Consider the following 20,870-nt stretch of genomic DNA (forward strand, 5'->3'; position numbering starts at 1 on the left):
AGAATAAGTTAAGAAGCATCTTATGACTTCCAAAGTCCAGGGATCCCTGTACTCCTCAAAAAAGTGGTTACCTTTATTGTTGGAAACTAAGATTTCACTCTGAGGGCAGGGCTAGTGTTTTTTTTTGTTTTTTTTTTTTAACCTTTGGTTCTCCCAGCACCACAATTACCTGGAACATAATAGGTATTTAATAAATGTTTGTTGAATTTCTTAGTCTCAGATAGACAGAGGATATATTTATAGCCTGATTTTTTTTAAAATGCAGGTTTTAAGCCTTTATGATATGAATTCAACAGTCCTTGATAATTTCATAAAAATTAAAAGTTACAGGTAAACCAGAATTTAATGAAAACTTTCATTCTATAATCTGTCAATCTAACTCTCTCATCAAAAATAGCTATTCTGACCAAAATAATATGCTGGGAAGAACAGCCCTACAAAAGTGGCAGTCAATCTGTTTTTAAACTGCTAGACATGCGAAGAACTAAGGTATCATTTAGCAAAGAGAATAACAATATAAAATGCCTTCCTTTAAAGCAGATGTGAAAAGCTAACCTCAATAAGCTAAACAGTAGCAGACAGATTTATAATTACTTTTACCACAGACCTCCAATATTCATGCACAGGTAGCAGGAAACCAGTTAGATGTCATGAAGGACCACTTACTTCCAAATAGCTCCTCCCTACCAACTTGTTCAAGTCCCTAAAGTTCCCACAATTGAGTTTTAAAAAAAACTATTGTGAAAATGTTACCTAAGAAGAGTAACTTATTAAGCCCCAATAATGAGCATTAGTTTATCAGATGAGTTGGCTGTCACCCAGAGTAGGTACAAGAATGTGGTACTAGTGAAGTTGTTTTCTGGCACTGATTCATAGAATGAGACTTAGGTAAATGTGGGACCTCCCAGTAAAGGACACAGGGGTCAGATAGTATAATAGTACTGAAGGGAACAACTGCTTCAAAGACATGCTTAGAGCCAGCTACCAAATTAGCAATAATAAATTGACATTATATTTTTTAAAATTTTCAACATTCACTTGTATAAGATTTTGAGTTCTGTATTTTTTCTCCCTGGATACCCTCCCCTCTCCCCTTTCCAAGACAGCAAGCAATCTAATGTAGGCTATACACGTACAACCATATTAAACATATTTCCACGTTAGAGTGACACTACTTTTAGCTGGCAGAATAACTGGAATAAACTTATCCCCAAAGAAGTCCACGTAAGTTCAATAATGTACTTAAAGCATGTTTAAGATACAACCAAACAGATGTGACAGAAAAAAAGAAACTTTAGTTGGGTGAATAACCTCAGCATAGTTGGACAGGATGAAATATGTTGGATATGCTACAAAAAAAGTGGAATCATCATGAGCTACCAATGGTATTACAACGATCCCAGATACATGGTATGTATGCAATAAATGCTTCTTGAAAAAACTATAAATATTTAAGGTTTGAGAAGAGGGCCTAAAAGGATAAAATGAATAAATTTATACAATTTGAAAATTTGTTCAATTTATTTTGATTCAAAGAAATGTTTTTAAAGTCCTTACATACATTAAAGAGGCAGTGTAGTACAGTGGAAAGAGAAATGCATTTGGTGGCAGGCATATAGCATTTGAAACTTGGCTCAGACATTTATAATGTGTGTTACCCTTGGCAAATCACCTAACCTCTCTGTGCCAGTTTCATCATCTTTAAAATGAGAGAATGGCATAGGATTGTCAAAGATGACAACAAAAGGAAAATGGCAATTGTTCAATAATGCACAGTGAATTAAACAATTTTCCATCCTGAAAAGCAATTTAGAACTATATCCCCAAAGTCACTAAACTGTTCATACCCTACATACCACTACAAGGCTTATACTCCAAAAAGATCAAAGAAAGAAGGAAATGACCCATATACATGAAATTACTTATAATAGCACTTTTTGCTATAGTGAAAAACAGGAAACAATGGGGGTACATATCAATTTGGGAATGGCTAAGCAAATCATGTTGTATGAATGTACTGGAATATTACTATACCATAAGAAATTATGAAAACGATGATTTCAGAGAAACCTGGGAAAACTTATGTGAGCTGATAACAGTGTGAAATAAGTTGAACCAGGAAATAATGTATACCATAACTGTAACACTGTAAAACAAAACAAAGCAAAACAAAAGGGAGGATGATAATCATTATCCAAGCAAAGGGTGAAAATATTTATATATGACTGAATCACAACCGAAAAGAGGGGTAAAAGTAGTCTTTTTTGTTCGTTTGATAATGACAAAATCTCATCATACCAGGCACCTCTTTATGACTACAAACTGCAAAACAGTTAAATTACATTACTTTCTCACCTAGATTCTTTGATCCAGCCAAACTCCTCTTTTCTCTGTTCCTCCAACAGGAAACTCCATCTCCCATTTAACGTGCCTTTCTACTACCCTGGAATCTGTCCTCTCACCCCTGCCTCAGAGAAGCCTCCTCTTTAAGATGTAGCTTAAGCACCATCTTCTACATGAAATTATTCTAGACACCCCCAACTGCTAGTGCCTTCCCTCTTAAATGGCCTTGTGTTTATCATCAAACTTAGTATTTATTTGGTGTATATACAAGTATGTAAACATATATACTTGTCTCCCTTAAAATGTAAGCTACTTGACAATAAGGTCGATTCACTCATTGTATTTGCACCCCCAGTGCTTAAAAGTGCCTGGCACAGAGTTGTTGTTCATTCATTCAGTTGTGCCTGACTCTTCATGGACCATACTGTCCGCAGGTTTTCCTGGCAAAGATATTACAGTTGTTGCCATTTCCTTTTCCAGTGTACTTGTACATAGTAGCCACTTAATAAATGCTTGTTGAATGATTGTATAGTTGCTGATCTGATCTGGTGAGTAGCATTTCTTTACCTTGAGTTCTCTACATCAATAGTCTCCAAAGTGGAGCTGTGAAGATACAAACAACAAGATTTGGCAATGACTGGATATATGAGAGTCAAAGACACCAAGGCCACAAATCTGTGAGCCTAAGAGAATGGTGGCACCCTCAATAGTAATAGCAAAATTTAGAAGAAGGAAAGGTATTAGGGGAAAGATAATGACTTCTAATTTGCAAATGTTTAGTATGAGATGCCTGTGAGACATCCAATTGGAAATATCCATTAGGTAGTTTGGAGATATGGGACTGGAGCTTAGAAGGAAGACTAATTAGAATTGGATACATAGATTTCAGAATCAACTACATAGAAATGATAATTGAACCCATAAGAGCTTAAGATCAACCAACTAATTTTCCTTAAGTACAGATGTATGTAACTTCCCTACACAAATAATTCCAGGGGTTTCATCTTTATTCTAGGATAAATATAAACTCCTTCCATTTAGCCTTTAAAGCCCTATATTATCTGACTCCCCTCATCTTTCCAGAATCATTGGACACTTCCATACTCTGATCCAGCTAAACTGACCATCTCTCTGTTCCTCACACATGGCACTCCAACTCCCATCTTCATGCCTTGGCACTGACTGTCCTGTATGCTTGTGATATACTCCCTCCTTGCCTCTACCTCAGTGAATTCCCCTCTTTCTTTAGGATGGATCTCAAGCACTATCTTCTGCATGAAGCCTTTCCTGATTGCCCCAACTGTTAATACCTTCCTTCTCAAACTACCACATAAACATTTTGTATATACGTGTACTTATTAACTTCATTTTTATGCTGTTCAGCTAGGTCACAGTTAATGAGAGTTTAAATAATACAAAATTCAATTCAGTGCAAGTTAGAAAATAATACCAGATCACATTTAATATGAGCCAAAATTCAATTAATGTGACACATGCAAGTCAGCCATCTGTCTTCTCTTGCCTATTGTCATGGGTGGATGTAATGTACTGCTGCATATCATATTACCAACAGCTGGGTTTTTTTAAGCCTCTAATAAAATGGACAAAAGGAAGAACTCTTCAAACTGGAACAAAAAATAAGAGGCTTATTATATTAGAACAAAGATTTGATGTAACTGAATGGCATGATCATGGTCACAGTAACTAAGATAAGATGAGATGCTGAAATGCCTCAATCTATGGTACAGAATATCATGAAACATGCAAGTGAAATAAAAGAAAAAAGGCAAAGTTGCATCAGCTTTTTTGTGGTTTGCAAACAACTACAAGATGTTACAGTGATCAAAAAAGAGCATCTTTTAGTTGCATGGGTTGAAGATGGCAGTCAAAAACACATTCCTCTAAGCAGAGCAGCCATTGAGACAAAAGCTTTAAGTTCATTTATGACAGTGAAAGAAAAGAGAAAGTGATAAAACTTTTATCACAAGTGTCATTTGGTTTTATTGCTTTAAAAACTGAGTTCAATTGCATTATGTTAAAATTACCAGAGAGGTGGCCAGTGTAGATGAGGATAAAGCAGCTAAATATCCTGATGTTTTGAAGAAAATAACTGAAGAAGGAGGATACACTAATCAATAGATTTTTAATGTGGAAAAGGATGCCTTCTAGAACTTACATTTCTGAGAAAGAAAAAAAAACTCAATCTGAATTTAAAGTATCTAAGGATGGGCTTAACATTTTTATTGGCGGGGGTTAATGAAGAAAGGTATTTTAAGTTAAAATCAATGTTTGTTTATTGGTCTTGAAATCCTCATGCTCTGAGAGGCTATACCATCCATCACTTTCAGTTCTTTGTTGGTCAAATAAGAAAGTATGGGTAACTAAAACTGTTTTTGAAGACTGGTTTTCAAGTTATTTTAGCCCAGCTGTTGAAAAAATATTACAAGGACAACAACATCCTTTATGAAGCATTACTGATTTTGGATAATGTCCTAGGTTATCCAACTACACTTGGTTTATCTTATGAGAATGAAAACACACAAATTTGCTGTGATATGATGAAAGTTATCCATATTTATCAGCATATATATATAAATATATATATATACATAGGCTTATCTTGAACTATGATATTCAGTAATTTTAATTTTTAAAAGAATTTTGATTTCTATAACTTGTATTATCTTGTAATAAACTTTAATAAGAAATAAATCTTCTCATCCTTTGTTATTATGTTACATTAACAAATTAAAAACTTATTTTAATATATTTTCACTGCATATTTCACAATTGGGTTAGAAATGATTACCATGTTTTATACATAATCATGATTTTGAATAATGTGAATTTAAATAATGTGACCACTTCACATACTTTACATACACTTGTTAGCTCTATTAGAATAATTAGAAAACAAGTTAACTGAGAGTAGGGATGGTTTCCTTCTTTGTACTTGTATCCTCAGCACCTAGCATAAAACCTGGCAGGTATAGTTGATTAATAAATATTTATTTAGTAATTGATTAAATGATAGGAGATGGTGATCAACACTGTCCAGTGCTACAGAGAGGTAAAAAAGGATAAGGAATAAGAAAAGGCCATTAGACTTCATAATCAAGAAATCATTGGCAACTTTAGAGAAGGAAATTGCCAATTATTTAAATCCTTTATTTCTGAAGAGTGTTTTGTTATATTCTTTAATTTCAGTGCGTGTCTCAGTAGATGGATAACTAGATATTTTATACACTTCACAGTTATTTTGAATTGAATTTCTCCTTCTATCTCTTCCTGTTGGCTTTTGTTGGCAATATACAGAAAGGTTGATGATTGTTGTGGGTTTATGTCCTTTCAAATACAAGTTGGACTAAATGGTTACTGAGATAGCTTTCCACTCTCAAATTCCAAGATTCTTTAATCCTGTTACTTTACTAAAGACATTGTTTCAATTAACTTACAGGTGATTCTCTAGGATTCTTTAGGTAAACCAACACATCATCTGACAAAAGCAATAATTTCATGTCTTCTTTGACTATGTTTATCTCTTAATTTTTGTCTTATTGCTATACCTAGCATTTCTAGAGCTATATCAAGGAATGGTATGAAAATGGATATCCTTGCTTTGCCCTTGATCTTACTAGAAAGGCCTCCAGAATTTTTTTCATTATAGATAACTCTAGTTCTTGTTAGATACAAAACCAACATATACAGGTATCCCTTGTTTTAAGAAAGCTTGTCTTCCAGAATTAAAAACTAACAGAACTGATAAAATAGGGCAGTAATTGATGTTACAAAGCTTGAAATTTCAAAATAAGTTAATTTGTATAATTCAATCAATTCAACAAATATTTGTTAAGTAACAAATATTTATTAAGATCCAAAGATCTAGAGCAAAAAGGGATCTTAGGGGCCACCTAGTGCAACCCCTCACCTCTTACAACACAGCTGCAAAAATTGAGACCCAAGGAAATTAAGTGACTTGACCAAAATTACACAGGGAACATTCCTGACAGGATTTGAATTTACAACCTCTGACATGACAGCAAATATTTTTTTGATTTTACCATGATACCTTCTTACTTCCAAGAAACTTAAATTCTATTCAATACATATTATATGCACAGCATTGTACAGTACTAGGGGAGATACAATGTTTAGATAACATATTAAATAGGTAGCTAGGTGGCACAGTGCATAGAGGACTGGGCCTGGAGTCAGGAAGTCTTGATTTTAAATCTGGCCTGAGACAATATCTACGTGACATTAAGCAAGTCATTTAACTTGTTTGCCTCAGTTTTTTTAACTGTAAAATGAGGATAAAATTAACAACTATTTGTCAGGATTGTGATGAAGATCAAATGAGATAATATTTGTAAAGTACTTAGCACACTGCCTAGTACATAATTGATGCTTAATAAATGCTTGTTTCTTCCTTTCTAGATAAGACACAATTCTTCACAGGATAGTAGATTTAGAGGTAGAAGGGATTTTAGGGATTATATAGTTCAAACTCCTCTTGCAAATGAGAAAACTGAGGCCTAGAAAGGAGAAGTGATGAACCCAAGGTCACAGAGCTAGTTAAGTAGGAGAATCAGCATTTAAACCAAAGTCTTTTGGCTTCACCTCCAGTGTAAATTCTGTCTTACCATGATCAAGCTCATAGTCTAGAAGGGAAATAAGCTACAAAAAGGTAACTATACTTCAGGTTAAGAGCATCAGAGGATTGTGGAAATATAATACTATATGAGTTCTGAGGGAAATAATTGCTATCAAAAGGAAGAATCAAGGAAAGGTTTACTGAAGAGGCAAATGATGAGCAGAATAAAGTGTGGCATATATCAGACAGCAAGATGGTAAAATAAGGAATGATAACTCTTCTTTAACACTTAATAGAGTTGTGATTCCGTCAATGTAGGTATTTCCTCTGAATTGGTACAAGTTACAATTTATGCATGTCTTTTCACTGGGCAAATCTTATCTGTGTTTTCCCACAATTCCTTTGTCTGGTTCCTTATCACATGATTGACCCACCTTCTTTTCTAATCATACATTTCATAATAATATCCCTTATGCCATATCTGAAGTGTAGTTCATCCTTTGAAATATGTTACAAGCTGCTTCCACCTACCATCCATCTCTATGTTGTCTTTCGAATCACTCAAAACTCTAATTTAATTTAATTAGAGATTATGTGTAAGCTGTGTGTTCCAAGATTAGCAATCATATAGTATCACTGGAAGAACATAATCTAAAAAGAAAAAAGACGGGCTTTGGGCAGGAGAGCAGCTTGGTATTATTATAGCACTGCACAATTCCCTAAATGCAATCTAGCCCACTTTCTTCCTGCTTTTCAATCTGAGGCACAACTCATTGTCCATCTTGCAATATCTGTCCCCAATATAGGTTGGCCATTCAACTGTATGCCAGACTGAACACAAGGGTTTTTTTTTTTAAAACTATTTAGTTTTTTCCCAGTATCAATTGTTAGGATAGTCTTTTGAATAATGATTGGATCACTGATCTAGAACTGAACAGACGGTCAACAGCCCTCTATTCTAAAACCCCTCATTTTGAGATGAGGAAACTGAGAAGCAATGAGCTTGAAGCGACTTGTTCACAGTCACAAAGGGGAAAAAGTACCAGAAATGGAATTGAACACAGGTTATCCCATTCCAGGGGCAGCATTCTTTCCACTATACCATATTACCTCCCTAATTAAATTTAATTTCTCTGCTATTTCTAATTCTGTTTTGCAGGATCCTTTCATTCCTATGTTCCTTTTTTGTATTCTCTGCATTCTTTTCAAGTGGAATTCAAATAATAGAGTATATGCTTCAAAGTACATTTTGAATTCTTTTGTGATTCTCCCATGAGATTTTGGTCACTTTTCTCATCCATTTATGCAGAACTAGAAAATTAGAGCTATCTGGGCAGGATATTTTTGCCTGTATTGACTTCTAACTTCTGTGAACAACAAGATGGCAGACTAGACATTTTCTCCAATCCCCACGACCTTTCAAACTTCCCCAGAACAGAAATTATGTGTCAAATATAAAGCAACTTCAGCTGTTTCCATGATCAAAGACACTCAGAATCCCAAAGGAAGGCAAAAAGCCCACCCAAACTCAAGAACTGATGTTCACTGACCTAAGCTCGATCAGGATCCCTCCCCCACCTCCCATATTACTGTCAATGAGGCTGCACTAGCAGACCCAAGAACACAACACAGTCTTACAACAAAGCCCAGCTCTCCTCTCTCTCCTTTCCAGTACTGTAAAGACCCTGGCTCCAGGCTACAAAAGTTTGCTTGGACTTCAATAGCCAGCTTGGCTGCAGCCTTCAGAAGCAAAAGCCTGATGAGGGCTGCAATCCGGAAGTACTAGTACTGCAAAGCTTAGGGAAAGCAGGCTCTGAATTTCCAGCAAGCTCTTAACTGCTGGTGCTGATCTAGAGAACTTAGGAACAATGGGAGAGATCACTAGGATAGCACTCCACCAAGCCTGAGAGAAACAGCACAACATCCAGCTGGGGCCATTTCTCACTACCCAAAAGTCAGGTGGGGCAGAGACCTATAGGCTAGTGAATAATGAATTGCCCAGCATGGGAGGAGGTTGAGATGCTTTGAGATACAGGCCACAATGAGAGGGCAGAGAGTTAGAAAGTGAGTGATAAGGAAAATAAGTGTTTGTGGATGGGGGGGGGAGTAGGGGAGGAGAGGACTGAAAGAACCAAAGATTATAGGAAGAAGAAATCTCAAAGACCTTGAATCCAAACAGGTAAATCAACAGGAAAAAACAGCAACAGAAAGAAATACGACCTTCAGATCTAGTAAAGGAGTTCAGGTATCTATGAATAAAGTCTGCAAAATGAGGGAAAATGATACAATACTTTAGGAGACAGAAGACCCTGTAGAATTTGAAGAAAACACGGAACCACAAAATGCTGTTCTTGAATGGTTTAAAGGAGGAATAAGAATTATGAGAGCAGAATTTATGTCCTGCACATCAAAAATAATGAGAATAAAAAAATTTGAATCTGTAATATCAAGCTTCACCAAGGAAACAAAAGAAAGAACAATAGGTTGAATGCAAATACACAGAAGTGAAGCATAACCTAGAGGATGGGAAGAAAGAACAACATTAAAAGAAAACAAGTTCACTATGCAAGAAAAACATATGGATCTTGAAGACATGATGCACAGACAACCTAAAGATCATAGGTCTCCCAGAAAAACATAAGACAGAACATCTTAACAGAAGGTAGGAAATAATAGCAGAGAAGAGAACTGCCTAGAACTTCTGAACAGAGAAAATGAAATTTCAATAGAAAGAATTCACAGACCACCTCCAAAAAAAGAACAACAACCACCCTCCCCAAAACCCAAGGCAGCAAACTCCAAGACATACATACATACATATATATATATATATATATATATACACGTGTATACACACACACACACACACACACACACACCCCTAGTGGTTAAATTCAACAATTCAATTCAGAAACCAGTTCTGCAAACACCAGGAAAAAGACCTTCAGATACAAAGGATAGGACATTTGAATAATGCAATGCTATTATATGCCCATTAGAAAAAGGAAAAGAGTATGGAATAATGCCTTCCAAAGAGCAATGGAGTTCAGGATGCAGTCCAGGGTGACCTGTCCTGTAAATCTGAACTTAACCACACAAGAGAAAAGATGAACATCCAAAAATAATGAAGAGTTTGATAAACTTTTAGAAAGAAAACCACAACTGAAGAGATTATTTAATTACTGAATATCCCAAACAACAGAACTGCAGGAATGACTAAATGCAGAAAGCAACAGCAAAGGAGTCACAACAGAAAGAGCAGTAAAAGATTTCTTTCTAAAGGTACACAAGGAGACAGGGTGGAAATCTAGTAGAGGTAATAGTAAAGAGGTAGACGGGGACATTATAGACAGAACTTGGCAATACACTGCCCACACGTGAATGCTTATTTTGTGGGACTACATTACAACATGGGAGGATACATGAAAGGGGAAGCAGAATGAAAGACAGAAGCAAGAGATGTGCCAGGGTCAGATCAAGGGCTAGCAATGATGGGAAGGTCCACCTTTGAGGACTGTGGTCTCAAAGAAAAGCCTCCAGGGGAGTGCGTAAAAAGGAGGGGGAAAGACTGAAAAAGGCAGGAAAGGAAAGAGATCTTACTTTGTAGGTGGGAGGGATTCTACTGATGAATGCTCTTATGGGTGTAGGGAGATGTGGACCTTACACTGGATGAGACCTGAGCGATTTGGTGGCTGAAAAGTCTACTTGTCTTGGGAGGGGAGAGGGAGTTGGAACTCTTGCGGGCAACTGGCACCTGGAAGATTGGGAGAACATGGACACAGGGAGGAGATTTCCAGGCAAATGTAGGGGGAAAAAGGCTAATGAAACAAATCAGTGGTGGGGAGGAGCTCGACCATGGGGTAGTGTCCTCTCTGACACTTGCAATAACTGGCATTGTTCTAAGAGTAAGGCACAATAGAAAAGAGGAATCTATAAGGATAAGCCCTACAAGGCAGTGGCAAAAAGCAACTAGAGGGCAGAGCCTAGAATAGAACCCTTGATGTATAAAGAATACAGAGAAAAGAGAGAAAGACCAGATGATTAAAAGGGGCCTGAATCAGAGAATAAGGGTCTAGAGTAAACAGAAAATCCCAGGGAAGTAACAAAGATATTAATTGAGTTGATTAATGGCTTCAGCAAAGTTGCAGGCTACCACATACAATTCTTGAAAAGCAATAGCATTTCTATAGAATAATAACAAAACAAAAGAAGCATTAATAGAAAGGGAAATTACATTACAAATAACTGAAAAATTAACAAAATATCTGGGAAACAACTCACCAAAGCACATTTATAAAGACATACAGATGAAATTACAAAGATTCTGAAGTATTCCATAAATGAAATCCACCTTGATTATGGCAAAGAGATTGACTTCTGGGCTTATGGAGTGATCCCACTCACATTCCTGGCTGGCTCTCTCTCTACTTGGCATTGACACCAGATCCTGAGACTTCAAGGGCCTATACCAGTTCAGGTCACCTAAATGGGATGACTGCTTAATAAATATTGAGACCACTACAGGTGGATTCTGAGGAAAGACTGACTAGAGCAGGTTCTGCACTATGAGGGTAGCTAGGCCTAGAGCTTTTCTCCCCTCCAGCAATTCAAAGTAGTAGGATGGACAGCGTTGGTTGCAGGCTTGGCCTCTGACCAAGAGAAATCTACTAGGAAATCCATAAGGACATCAAGTAGTGAGATGACTAATTGACAACTGTGCCTTCTGCCTCTATGGATAGTTAGTAGAGAATGGAGAACACCAGAACAGGGCTGCCCTCTTCCAAAACTGGCCTCTTGGCCCATTTCTAGGCTATGATGCAGGAGAGAAGGGAGATCTAACCAATATGATAATGAATCTACATTGTTGCATAGTCAAGATCTCCATCCTGGGCCCCCCAGAAGTCAGCTTCCCAACCCAAGACCCTTTGGAAGTCCAGTTCCCCAGTCTGATGGCTTTAGTTAACTGAGTCACTATGAGCCACAAGTCACACACAGATATTTTTCCCTCCTCTTGTGCTCTTTGATGATGATGATGCTACTGTAAAGACAACCAGCTTTTTGTCCCCATCCCTATTTTTCAGGACTACAGGACTTGAGTGGAAAGAAAGCGGAGCAGCAAGAATGACATTCACATCTTTGCCATTGCTGTCCATTTTTTATATGAAATAAATCATTTTGCATGCTGAGGAGAAACAAAGATGTCCAATAGGCAGTTGGAGATGCAAAATTAGAAGCCAGGAAAAAGAAGGTGGGTAAATAAATCTGAGAATCATTTGCATTTAGATGATCTCTGAATCCCTGTGAGCTGACGAGACCACCAAACAAAATAATATATCAGAAGAGAAGAGGACCCAGGACAGTGTTGGGAAAGAGCTATGTTTAGCAGACTGGGCCTTTATAAAGATCTCAAGAAGGAGTGGTAGAAGGAGAACCAGGAGAGCAATGCCATGAAAACATAAAGGGAGGAGAGTATCAAGAAGAGTAATAATGTCAAAGAATCCAGAGGGAACAAGAAGAATGAGGATTGATAAAAAACCATAGGAATTGGCCATTAACTTTGGAGAAACCAGTTTCTCCTGAATGATGCTGCTGGAAGTTAGATATGAGTTCAAGTTCTTCTGCAGACATTTGTTAGCCACATGAGCCTGGGCAAATCACTTAACCTTTCTCAACTTCAGAGTGCTCATCTGCAAAATGGAGATAACAGCACCTATTTCACAGTGCTATTATTAGGATCAAATGAGATAATGTGGTTTTAAAAAACGCTTTGCAAACCTTAAAGGCATTATATAAATGCCAGCTACTAGTATGTGTTCTTTCATGGTGATTTGCAGTATATGAGGGCAAGATATTCACCAATTGCTCACCTTTGCAATAAAGTTCCTAAAAAGAGCTTGTCTGCATGATATTTACTCTTATTTTTTCTTTTAGTTTTTTATTATAAACTTAATCATCAACCAATATTAAAATTTCCATACATAAAGAATAAAACAAATCCCACTGAAAAACTGCTATAATATTCTTGAGCTTAATATAATCAGTACAATATCACCTGCAAGCAAAAACTGGAGGATTCTTTTGTCTATGGAATAGCTTTCAATTTAGGCACTACACATCCTCTTTGAAAATGGTATATACATTCTTTGATTTTTGCCTTGCTTAATATTAATAATCAGAAAATCACCAAACAAAGATATCTCTGTTGTATTCATAAAGGAATTCTGTTTGATATGTATGATCCTGAGAGACTCCTTATTGGAGAAAAGTCTTTAAGTTTTGTTTTAAAGCCTTTACATTTCAAGTCCCACTATAAATATTTTCTCTGAAGAACTAAGACATATTTAATGGTTTAACGAAATGAACAGTATTCTGATATTCAAGGTAAAAAAATTGGTCTCTAGGCTTCTTTTGTCAATTGCTTATAGTCTTAGTCACTTCACTATAATGGGAAACTGGGGAATATAACATCAATAAAATAATTTGCAGAAGCTTACCTGATCTATTTTACATTTTAATTTAGGAAACTCTTGATACATAGGTAAATCATTCTCATAAAGACAAGAAGTTAGGTATATAAGTTGATAGTTATTGATCTTTCGGTCAGCTAACTTATTGGGGATACTCATATATATATATTTTCATTCTGGTATTTTAATTTTGGTATCTTTCCCTGCCTATCTTATAGAGTAATACCTTAATGCTTTCAAGATTGTTATTTACAATGTAGATTTCCTTTTTTTTGAAGAAAGTTTTATTGATGTCTTTTGTTCTTACATTTTAGTCCTTTCTCAATACATACTCCACCCCCTCCCAACTTAACCTTCCTATGTAATATAGGAAAAAAAATTCAGCAAAACTAATCAATAATGACTACCTCTGACAACATATTTAACATTTTGCATACATACTCCCTACCTCTCAGTTTGTTTGATCATCTGTTCTCTGGGACTAAGATTAGTCATAATAATTTACAAGTTCAGATGCTTTTTAGTATTTTTTCTTTTACATTATTGTAGTTGTATATGCTATTCTACAAATACTGATTATTCTCTAACAGTTGAGAGAAATTTTCCCATTCTTCTCTGAATTTTTCATATTTGTCATTTTTCATAGCATAACAATATTTTACTATATCATATTTCCAGAATGATGTCATCAGGTTTTGCTTGGTCTGGTCTAGCAACTTTTTCCAATTTTATTTTCCTAAGTGTCATTTCTGTTTTTTTTCTTATCACATACATCGAGGACTAAGGCATCATATGGTTCTTCTGCCATAATGATGAAAACAGATTATAGAAACACTGACAGCCCTGTTCTATTTGTTGTCTCTATGTCAGTTTCATCCATGAATGCTGCTGGGATGATGTAGATCATGGTATGATACGTAGGAGAGTCTCAAACCAAGGTTTCTGTAGACTTGTTTTTTGCTTCCATTGTTTTCCCCTGTTTTAAAAGACAATACCACTTGTCATCTTCCTTCATTCTCTTACATGTATTCTAAATCAGTGTTTCTCTTGGTTGCCATCTCTCACTATGTAGCAAGGAAATTGTCTTTTCAGCCAAGGAGATTTCTGGGCTTTTTTGGCCTCTTTTGCTATGGCTACTGCTTTATATTAAACTTTTCTAGAAAATGGCAATGACTGTCAATATATTGGCCTTTTTTTTCCACTTCCTAAAACTTTTCTGTACTGAATACTCATTTTAATAGATCAGGTTAAAGCTACTGGCATTGCTCAAAGTGTCTTTTAAAAAATCATCTTTAGCCTTTTTTCTAACTTGGTGATTTAACATTTATTATGCACCTACTATGTGTCTGGCACTGTGTTAAGATACAAAAAGAAGCAAAAGACAGTCTGTGGGACTGGAAAGCAGTTTGGCAGAAACTAGATATTTCAGGGTGATATCATAAGCAAATTAGGGGAGCATGGAATATTTTATCTGTAAGATCTATGGATAAGGGAAGAGTTTATAACCAAAAAAGAGAGAGTATGATAGGACATAAAATGGCTAATTTTGATTACATGAAATTAAAAAGGTTTTGCACAAACAAAACCAATGCAGCCAAGATTAGAAGGACAGCAGGAAACTGGGGAAAATGTTTACAGTAAACTTGCCTGTGAAACCTGGACAGTATACTAATGCCATGCCAGGAAACTGAATCACTTCCATTTGAATTCTTAGGAAGATTTTGAAGATCACTTGGCAGATAAGATACCAGACACTGAGGTCCTTTCTTTAACTAAACTGCCAAGCATTCAAACTCTACTGCAGACAGCACAACTATGATGGGCTGGCCATGTTGTTCGAATGCCAACTGTATGCTTGCCAAAAAGACTATTTTATGGAGAACTCACACAGGGCAAGCACTCACATGGTGGTCAGAAGAAGCGATACAAAGACATTCTAAAGGTCTCTCTTAAGAACTTTGGAATTGATTGTGTAACACGGGAAACTCCAGCACAGGACCGCCCAGCATGGTGTGCCTGCATCAAAAAAGGTACTTACCTCTACAAGCAAAGCAGAAATGAAGTAGCCCTAAAGAAACATGAGATGCACAGATTTAGAGAATCCACCCCAAATGTCCACATGGACTATGTGTGCATGAACTGCGGTAGAGCATGCCAAGCTTGTACTGGTCTGATCAGCAACAGCTGAATGCACTGTAACTTGCCTCTAACATAGTGATGTCATTTTGGTCATTTTCAAGAATGAGGGAGGACAACAACCAACCAACCAACCAACCAACCAACTTCCCAAAGTCCACTTGGCCTTTCCAGCCACCCTAAAATGGAGCCTTCTTATGCAAGACATCTGCCCTAATGAGGATACGTGCTCCTTCGGAGCAGGTATTGTATTGTTTTCTATTTGTGCACCCCCAGTGCTCAGCACAGGATCTGATATATAATATACACACAGCAAGCACTTAATGAATGTTTCTCCATCCCACCACACAACTGACTGAAGGATGTAGAGACTCCAAGATTCTATTGTGCTTATTGCTTTATTTTTAAAAAAGCATTTGAATTGGTAGAAGAAAACAGCACCTTGAAGACTCTCTTCCAACAAAGTGTCGTCTAAATATATGTCCAGATCATTCAAGATTCTTTAAAAGATGCGAGTAACTACGGAGGTAACATTGCTGAGTGACCCTTTGATCAGAAAAACCAGGTGAGGTATAAAACAGGGAGACTTATGTTGGCCAAAAGTGTTTGCCACTGTAATAGAGGAGATCCAGGGCAGGCCATGTTGAAGAGGGGTTTCCTTTAGATGACGATGTCCTCCAGATGTTACATCAAGCACATGGTAACACAAAGACTCCTGTAAGAGTTTGGTCTGACCAACCACAAAGGAAAAACCAAGTGAATAGAAAATGTCTATTGCTCAAGTGATGACATGCAGTTTACCTGGACATTCCATAAAACTTCTCCACCAGTATATATATCAGGACAAACAGTACACATAGAAAATGGGTTGGGGCAAGAATTAAGTAAGAGGACAGCAGGCTATGTTGTGTTCAGGAAATTACAAAGCTCCGTTAATGACCCCAAATTTCTTCCAGAAACAAAGGCCCATGTTTTTAATATCAATATTCTATTGGTGTTGTTATGTAACTGGGAAACAAGAAACACAATAGTCTTCAAAGCACTGACAATAAGTATCACACACACACACACACACACACACACACACACACAAAATTCCACAATGGCTGACTACAACAACATAAATGCAAAGAGCTAAAAATATAGACTGAACAGCCGTAATTTTTTTTAAAATTTAAAATTTTTTAATTTTTAGGCAATTGGGGTTAAGTGACTTGCCCAGGGTCACACAGCTAATAAGTATCAAGTGTTTGGTCTGAGGCCGTATTTGAACTTAGGTCCTCCTGACTTCAGGGCCGGTGCTCTATCCACTCCACTACCTAGCTGCCCCTGCATAATTCTAATGACCAAGTATAGTCCCAAAGGAGAGAGATGAATAAAATGCACCTCCTTACCATAGTAGAAATGGAAGTCTATGGGCATGCAATTTTGCATATGCTATCAGACACAGTGTGTATATATACTGGTTAGTTTTGTTGAACTATTTTTTTCCCCTCTTTCTTTTTAAAACTCTGTTATGAGGGATGGTCCCCTGGGTAGAAAAATAGGAGGGATAAAGTTAGAAATGAATGTGACATAAAAGTCATAAATAAAAATATGATGAATTTTTAAAAAAGATATTAATTGCATTAGAACATACCTATTTCATAAAGGGGAAAACAGCCATATTCATGTTCATTAGCACTTTGTCTATATTGTTTTCCCTATCAAATTCTATGTTTCTTCAGGATAAGTACTATGTCTTATTACTAATACTTACCTCATTGCCTTAGTATAAATTTTATCAATCTTATAGTCTAATACCTTTTTCCTTCCTCTTGAGAATTTATTAGGGCACAAAGGAATTAAAATGCAATACACATTCACATGCCTGCAACTTGAGTGATATGTATTAATTTAGATTTTCAGGTTATCTCAGAGTTTGTAGTCTAGAGTTCTATATGTTGTAAGTGCTTAACAAATACCTGATTAATTGAATCAAATTAAAAATGAAATAATGATGCACAAAGATAGGTCTTCCATTAAAGTTAAAAAATAGACCACCGGAATGGGCTTATCAACTGCAATAACAGACACAAAACATATTCAACAAGCTCAGAGTCTCAAAGACTAATCAAATCTCTTTTTTGTGTAGATAACATTAATCAAACTAATTAATATCTATTATGTTCCTACCAGATTTACCTTCTCGTATAGGCCATCTATCCTAATTTGTATGCTCTTTATCTTCTTGATTTTTTTTTAACAAACAAAAAATCTTTCTGTTCAACAAAATTAGCAACCAAAAAGTATATCATGTACAGAAGCACCATAAGCTATACAGTTGTCTAGTTTTTCTTATTAATGATATTCACATTACATCAATGAATGCAAAATTATAAAAGCTGGAGTTGCAACAAAATTTAAGATTCAGATTCATTTTATTTAGGTGAGAAATAAAAGCTTTCCTTACCTCATTATTTTATCCAGTTCTTTCTCTTCACTTTAAACAGACTTTTATGCATCTTTAAAGTGTTCTTTGTCGCAGCACCTGTGGTTACAATTCAGCCCTATGTAAAACAGAATAAATTCTATTACTGAAACATAGCATCAAGTTTCATAGGGGAATATCACTCAGAAATAAATTGGGCATTTTGGCCGAATAGTTTCAGTTTTCTCTCTTGCCAAGCCTTTTTATAAGAGCTGTGGAAAAAAAAAAGCTAGCAAAATTAATTAGGCATTAAGGGAACCAAGGAGTAGCTATCTCTACTAGATAAAAAGCTAAACACAATAAAAAAGCAACATAATGGAATCAAAAATGTAAGCAGATGCTGGGATGCATAATTGAAACTAGAACTAGCATTTGATTATATAACAAAGGCTAGATACAGAGGGGATAATTAAAAAGTAAAATTTCAAAACCTCCTTTCACCCATGAATTTCACCATCTTTCCCAATCTAAACTTTTATCACAGCTCAGCAGAAATAGCAAAAATCAATTGTTCAGATTAGTGGTCTTAACAATTTAAGGTTGTACAAATTTTCTGGGGTTTTTTTTGGGGGTGGTAATTTTTTATATCTTAAACTCCAACTTTTGAAGTAGTGCTACACTGGGGCCTAAAGATGAAGGAATAGACACCAAGTCTGTATATGACTACACTTTCTTTTAACAAATCCCTAGCCATGTTTCAGAGATTCCACAGATTCTGTGAAATAAAAGTTTGAAAGTCACTTAATTAGAATTTCACATTCTTTCTCTTACAAGAAGACTCTTTGCTTAAGATGCTCATGATCAATGAAAAGGCCTGAAAGCGAAAAAATCACAGGAAGAAGGAAGAGTTATAGACAATCTATGAATCTGAGAATGAGTTACTGGACCATGGGGATTGAGTAAGTTCAGTGGATCAACAAAAAGCAATTAGTCAAAGTTAAGACTTATGTGTATGCTAGAGCTGTTCAAGACTAAGAAGCAGTTGAACTTTTGGTTAATTCTATAGTTTTGTTTTAAGTTATGACTTTCCTTTGCCTTTTAATTATTTTACTAAGACCAGTAGTTCAAAATATAATTCTGATTTAAAAATCAGGATTCCTCAACTTTCTTCCTTAAAAAGTTTAAAGAAAAAAATGTAAGTGCTTGTGATTATACAATGGATCTTTCCCACAACTAAAACTACTACCCTATGTACATCACAATAGGGAAATCCTTAACACAAATCTAATAAAAACCAGAAGCTACAAATATTTTAATCTAAAAATTCATAGATATCTACTTCAATTTCATTAATGAAGACATTTAATCTAGAGTTGCCACTCCTTCCTTCCTTCCTTCCTTCCTTCCTTCCTTCCTTCCTTCCTTCCTTCTTTCCTTGTGAAGCAATTGGGGTGAAGTGATTTGCCCAGTGTCACACAGCTAGCAAGTGTCAAGTGTCTGAGGTTGGATTTGAACTCAGGTCCTCCTGACTCCAAGGCCAAAGCTCTATCCACTGTGCCACCTAGCTGCCCCAACTCTGTTATTCTTAGCAGACCTTTTTATAATAAAACTTTTAATGCCACACTCTATTATAACTGACATTTAGTATTATAGCTAGTTGACTAGAACATAGTGCGAATGCCCAAAGCTGTGGATTTTATCCCTCTGTGAGCTAGCTTTGTTCTATTCTATGACTCCTGACTTACACCCTTAACTGATTTGGCCAGCTTCTAAATGCATGTTCATAAATAGGAGTAGGAGAAAGATTTATCCATCACCCCTCCTGGAGAAACAGTAGACATGGTTGAGCGTCAGTCATCGGCATTACCTTCATTTAGAAAAATACAGGATTATTATTATTATTATTATTATTAATAAAGCATTTACACCTTCTTAAGCAAGGTGTCTCTTTAAACTCTAAATTACTTTCCAGATAAATAACATTAGAACAAGCTGAAGTGCTTTTTTTTTTTAGTTAGAGGATGATAAGAGGAATTTTAATCAAGGGACCCTATTTTAAAGTTTTAAATAAAGGCTTTTCATTAACTTAAAAAATTGACAGATATTATTCTGTAGCCACTGGAATTTTCTTAATCTTGAGCATTAATTTGATGATAACATTTCAGGTACTCTCAATGTATCAGTTTAGGGGCATATTAGACATTTAAGAAAGAAATATTACAAAGGGACTGAGCAAAAATCTAGAATCATAGAATGTTAGAACCGAAAAGGACCTTAGGGATCACTTAATCCAGCCCTCTCATTTTATAGATGAGTAAACAAAAGCCCAAAGAGATGACTTGACTTGTTCAAGGTCACACAAACAAATAGCGGCAAAGCCAGAATTTCAACCAGGTCTACTGATTCCTAAGTAGAGTGCTCTTGCTACAGTTGTAATAGGCCTATAAGAAAATGACTACAATTTAGTAATGCTTTCCTTATTTAGTTGCCTTAAAAAGTTATAATTTTCAGAAAATCATGGTTCTCTCATTTCCAAACAGAATTTAGAGGGGTTTTTTTTCACTTAAAGTATAAATTTTCAAACAAAACACAGAAATCAATCAATTCCAGTCCCACATTTACTTGTAAAGCAATCAATCAACTAGCAGGATAAATGAAACTACTTATGGCTCCTCCATCAAGGATAAAGATTTACCAGTTCTAAAAAATTAAAATGAAGCACCAATTCTTATAATTGTTAGTCTAAGAAGGAACCCACTTGGGATCATCTGTCTTTGAGTTCTCCTGGCTGAAGCTAGGGCAGTGAAGTGATTTTCCCAATGCAGTAACATTACAAAGCACCTGAGTTCCAACAGCTACATGGTAACTATGACAGCAAATCCAGAGGTGCTTGTGAGGTCACAGAAAACCTATGATGTAA

General features: G+C 36.0%; 1 protein-coding gene across 1 annotated transcript in view; it reads right to left on the bottom strand.

The window, feature by feature from the left end:
• The window catches only part of ZHX3 (zinc fingers and homeoboxes 3), a 150,328-nt gene that overhangs the window by 59,846 nt on the left and 69,612 nt on the right, over positions 1 to 20,870 (bottom strand). The window contains 1 exon segment of the mRNA XM_078150230.1: positions 17,993 to 18,089. The gene's annotated coding sequence lies outside the window, so the exon portion shown is untranslated.

The sequence above is a fragment of the Phascolarctos cinereus genome, unplaced genomic scaffold (assembly GCF_003287225.1).
Source record: "Phascolarctos cinereus isolate Bilbo 61053 unplaced genomic scaffold, phaCin_HiC Scaffold_2;HRSCAF=192, whole genome shotgun sequence".
Lineage (NCBI taxonomy): Eukaryota > Metazoa > Chordata > Mammalia > Diprotodontia > Phascolarctidae > Phascolarctos > Phascolarctos cinereus.